Genomic DNA, 6000 nt, shown 5'->3' on the forward strand with positions numbered 1-6000 from the left:
TCATCATATGAATACTATATGAATTGTTTGAGATTGCCTATTTGACTGCATATTACTTGCTAATTGTCTAAATGCCTTATCTGTTCCTATTTGTATATCTATTGTCTGACTTAGCTGTGTTTGCTACATTATACTCCTGCTGGTGGTTGGGAGGTCTGAAGGAATTGGAAAGGGAAGTATTAGTTAGACTGAAGGATCTTTAGTCAGATGCCCTTTATGGTTTAGCTTGTTTATAAGCTTTGATTTTATTTGGAAGAAGTTTTAAGATTGCCTTCGACTTTTCTCTATTATTACATGTTATATATGGGGAACTGTTACCATGCTGGGGTCCTCTGGTTCTCACCCATGCGGATTTTGTGGTTTTCAGATGAAGGACGCGAGGCTTCTCATTGAGGCATGCTGGAGACTTCCGGATTAGCGAAGATCCTTTGTTCTTGGGGCTCTGTTTAGTCTTATATGTTTTGCTTAGATACTTTTATCTTCGTTGAATAATACAAACTGTGATGACTCCTTCTAGAGGGGATTTTGGAGAATAGGTTCTCTGGTTTTATGTCCCCTTGGGTTTCCTTTGGGGTCTTCCTTATTTTATCATATGTATATATTGCTATGCTCGGACCGGTTATCTTCGCAACCGGATGTTGAGTTTTGATAATCCCGTTTTTGACACTCTTTCGTATATATAATTCTCGTGATGGTTTATTCTTGTTCGCTACGTTATCGATCGGAGTGTTGCGCTTTTCGAGTTACAATTTTTTTTGTTTACCCCTTCTTCTTCAAAGGCTCCTAGTTATAAACATCATTCACACTACTATACGTACTAAATTTTTATTTTAGAGGTCGTAATACCTTGCCATCTCTGAATTATGACTTAAGCATAAGACTCTGTATGGTAGGGTGTTACATTATGGTATCAGAGCAGTTCGTTCCTGTAGAGCTGAGGGACGGACTGACTATGCTTCTGTGCATTCTCTGTATGTGTGTTATGTGCTATTAGTATATCTGCTTGATATAATTGGCATGAACGTTCATGAGCATACATTTGGGACTTTGAAGCACTAGACTACCGATATTGAGACTGATCAACTTAATATCGATTGTTTGGTGTGTATAGAAACCAGATGGCGCCTCGTGGATGCGGTAGAGGCCGTGGGAGAGGTCATACAAATGCTCTTGCGCCAGAGATTAACCCTAATGACCCGGTGAACTTTATGACTGCGTTGGAAAACATGGCTGCTACTATGCAAGTCACTGCTGAGGCCCTTGGTCAACAGATGAACAACCATGGTAATGACGGAGGTGGAGTTCAGGGCCCGATGACACTGGCAAACTTCTTGAAGGTTAATCCACCTAAGTTCAAGAGAACCACTAGCCCGACTGAAGTTGATACATGGTTTCAGGCTATGGAGCGAGCACTACAAGCGCAGGTGGTGCCGGAAGGACAGCGTGTTAAGTTTGCTACCTATTTGTTCACTGGTGAAGCGTCGCATTGGTGGCAGGGTATCTGACGTCTTCTGCAGCAGGGTGATGACTATATCACCTTGGATGTCTTTCAGGAAGAGTTCTATAAGAAGTACTTTCCGACTTCTGCTAAGACGGCTAAGGAACTTGAGTTACTGCAGCTGAAGCAGGGTACTATGTCCGTATCTGAGTATACTGACAAGTTTGAGGAGTTGTTCAGGTTCTCTCGTATATGTCAAGGACTCCGGAGTGATATTTTCAGCTCAGTAGGACCAATGGAGATCAGAACTTTCTCCAAGTTGGTGAACAAGTGTAGAGTTGCTGAAGAGTGCGTGAAAAAGGCAGCTGCTGAGAGAGGGAGTCACAAAGGATCATTCCCACAGAACCGAGGGAGGAGCTTTGCACCTAGAGGTCCACCTTTCAAGAGGAGAGGTTCTTTTAGGAGGCCCAACAACAACAACTCCCAAGGGAAAATGTTTGAGAAACAGCCTCAGAATGATCAAGCTTGTACTAGGTGTGGAAGTCACCATCTGGGAGCACCATGCAAGGCCGGATGGGGTTTGCACTACAATTGTGGAAAGGCGGGGCATAAAGCCGCAAACTGTCTGGAGAAGCAGAAACAAGGTGCCGAGAAGGCACAGCAGACTGGTCGGGTGTTCACCACTTCAGCTGTAGGTGCTGAGGGATTTGAGGCACTTATCCGAGGTAACTGTGAAATGGCTGGTCAAACTTTAAATGCTTTATTTGATTCGGGAGCATCGCATTCATTCATTGCATTTAAGAAAGCCCATGAGTTAGGATTGTAGATTGTAACATTAGGTTATGACCTAAAAGTGTATAATGCTACCCATGAAGCCATGGTAACTAGGCTAGGATGCCCGAAAGTTTCGTTCAGGTTCAAGCAGCGTGATTTTGTCCATAATTTAATCTGCTTACCGATGATCGGTCTCTATCTTATCTTGGGATTGGACTGATTATCTGAGAACCATGTCCTGCTTGATTGTTCTACAAAGTTGGTGTACTTTATGCCGGAAGATACAGAAGGGCCGGTTGTGGTGAATAATTATTACTTGAATTCGATGATGGTGAATTGTTCCAGAACCGAATGTCAAGGTATCCTATTGTTAACCGTAGGTGTTTCGGGTGATGATCAAAGGTTGGAACAAATTCCAGTTGTGTGTGAGTTTCTGGAAGTGTTTCCCGATGATATTGATGAGTTTCCACCAAACCGAGAGGTTGAGTTTGCTATTGAGTTGGTGCCTGGGGCGGGACCAATCTCAAGTGCTCCTTATAAGATGTCACCGTTAGAGATGGACGAGCTAAAGTCTCAGTTAAAGGATTTGTTGGGTAAGAACTTTATCCGACCAAGTGTTTTCCCGTGGGGTGCGCCAGTGTTACTGGTAAAGAAGAAGGACGGGAGTATGCGGCTCTGTGTGGATTACAGGCAACTGAACAAGGTAACGATAAAGAATAAGTACCCATTGCCGAGGATTGATGATCTCATGGATCAGTTACAAGGAGCTGGGGTTTCCTCTAAGATCGATTTGCGATCTGGTTATCACCAGATAAGGGCGAGGGATGAGGATATCCCTAAGACCGCTTTCAGGACTCGTTATGGTCATTACGCGTACACTGTAATGTCCTTTGGGTTGACGAACGCTTTTGCAGTATTCATGGATTATATGAACAGAGTGTTCCGTCCGTTTCTGGATAAATTCGTTGTTGTCTTTATTAACGACATACTAATTTATTCCAAGACTGAAGAAGAGCATGCGGGACACTTGAGGACCATGTTGCAGATCCTAAAGGAGAAGAAACTCTATGCAAAATTGTCTAAGTGTGAGTTTTGGAAGAGTGAGGTGAAGTTTTTGGGTCACGTGGTGAGTAAGAAGGGAATAGCCGTAGATCCAGCTAAGGTGGAGGCTGTGATGGATTGGAAGCAACCAACCACAGTGACTGAGATAAGGAGTTTTCTGGGCTTAGCTGGCTATTACCGAAGGTTCATCAAAGGCTTTTCGTAATTAGCCTTGCCGTTGACAAAGTTAACACGCAAGGACACACCATTTGTTTGGACTCCTGAGTGTGAGGAGAGCTTTCAGGCATTGAAGAAAAAGTTGACCACTGCACCTGTGTTGGTGTTACCTGAGCCGAACGAACCGTTTGAGGTGTACTGTGATGCCTCACTAAATGGTCTAGGATGCATGCTGATGCAGCATCATAATGTGGTGGCGTATGCCTCACGCCAGTTGAGACCTCATGAAGTTAGTTACCCTACGCACGATTTGGAACTCGCTGCGGTTGTGTTTGCCTTGAAGGTGTGGAGGAATTACCTCTATGGGGTTAAGTTCCAAGTCTTCTCCGATCACAAGAGTTTGAAATATCTCTTTAATCAGAAAGAGCTTAATATGAGGCAGAGAAGGTGGATGGAATTATTGAAGGACTACGACTATGAGTTGAATTACCATCTGGGAAAGGCGAATGTAGTGGCAGATGCGTTAAGTCGGAAGTCGTTATATGCGGCTTGGATGATGCTCCGAGAGGAGAAGTTGCTCAAGGGATTTGAGAGTCTGAAAATTGGTGCTCGAGAAGTATCTGGAATTTGTGTTTGAGCCCATTAGAAATCTCGAGTGACTTTAAGTCCGAACTCCTAAAGGCTCATGAAAATGATGAAGCGTTATGGAAGGTGTTACCGGCTATCGAGCAAGGAAAACAGTGGAGAGTGTCGGAAGAAAAAGATGGGTTATGGAGATTCAAGGGTAGGATCATTGTGCCGGATGTTGGCACTTTGAGGCAAGATATCTTAAAGGAGGCACACAAAAGCGGATTCTCCATTCACCGGGAAGTACTAAGATGTACCATGACCTAAAAGTGATGTTCTGGTGGCCGGTATGAAGAATGATGTGGCGGAGTATGTCTCAAAGTGCTTAACTTGTCAAAAGGTGAAGATTGAACATCAAAGACCTTCCGGGATGTTGCAACCTTTAGAGGTTCCGCATGGAAGTGGGAAGTATTGCAATGGACTTTGTGTCGGGATTGCCAAGACTAGGACTGGTTTTGATGCTATATGGGTGATTGTGGACGACTGACGAAGTCAGCTCACTTTTTGCCCATTCGGATGACTTACACCCTTGAGGATCTAGCACGGTTATACATAAAGGAGATTGTGAGACTCCATGGTGTACCTGCTACTATAATCTCTGATAGAGATCCTTGTTTCACTTCGAGGTTCTGGGGTGCATTTCAGAAAGTTTTTGGAACCCGATTGAGCTTGAGTACAGCTTACCATCCTCAAACAGATGGACAATCCGAGAGGACGATCCAAACACTAGAGGATATGTTGAGAGCTTGTGTTTTGGACCAACCGGCAAGTTGGGATTGGTATATGCCATTAGTGGAGTTTGCATACAATAATAGTTACCATGCGAGCATCGGAATGGCTCCGTATGAGGCATTGTATGGGAGGAAATGTCAATCTCCACTATGTTGGTATGAAGCTGGAGAGAAAGGCTTGTTGGGGCCGGAGATGATAGCTGAGACCACTGACCAAGTCAAGAAAATCCGAGATAGGATGCTTACGGCGCAGAGTCGCCAGAAGAGTTACGCCGATCAGAGGTGGAAGCCCTTGGAATTTGAGGAAGGAGATCATGTTTTCCTTAAGGTTACTCCAACCACAGGAGTAGGTAGGGCGATTAAAGCAAAGAAGTTGAATCCTCAGTACATTGGTTCGTTTCAGATCCTGGAGAGGGTTGAACTGGTGGCGTATCGGATGGCTTTACCACATCATCTTTCGAACCTGCACAACGTATTTCACGTGTTGTAGCTTCGGAAGTATACTCCTGATGCTAGCCATGTGTTAGAACCTGAATCGGTTCAGTTAAGAGAGATCTGACGCTTCCAGTGGCTCCAGTCAAAATTGATGATACTAGTATCAAATGGTTGCGTGGAAAGAAGGTTTCATTGGTCAAAGTGGCTTGGAGTCGAGGCGGTGTTGAGGAACACACTTGGGAATTGAGTCGGAGATGCAATCGGATTATCCGCACTTATTCTCAGGTAATTGAATTTGAATTTTGTGGGCAAAATTCCCAATTAGGTGGGTAGAATGTAAGACCCGGTTAATTAATGGTTAATTAACCCATAAATGAAATTTATTCTAGAAAGCCAAGAATGTGATTTTTATGGCTAAATTTGATAGAGAAGATTGAGACGAGAATTTCGATACCAATTTTATAGAAATCGGACCAAGATTGGACCGAGCGGGCCAAACCGGGCCAACCGGACCCAAAGTGGCCCTTGGCCCACTAAACTAACCAAAACCCTAGTTTTCAGCACTCTCTCTCCTCATTTGTTACACACACACGCTAAAATGGAGTAAGGAGAGAAGAACACTCTCTCAACTATCTCCATTGATTTCAAACCACATAACTTTTTACTAGAGCTCGATGCCACACCTTACGCCACGGTTCACGCGAGAGCCTACAAACATACAATTTTAGGAACACTTTGCTCTTGAATTTCAATTGTTTCAAGTTTCTGAGCAGAGTT

This window comes from Arachis hypogaea, chromosome 11, assembly GCF_003086295.3.
Source record: "Arachis hypogaea cultivar Tifrunner chromosome 11, arahy.Tifrunner.gnm2.J5K5, whole genome shotgun sequence".
Lineage (NCBI taxonomy): Eukaryota > Viridiplantae > Streptophyta > Magnoliopsida > Fabales > Fabaceae > Arachis > Arachis hypogaea.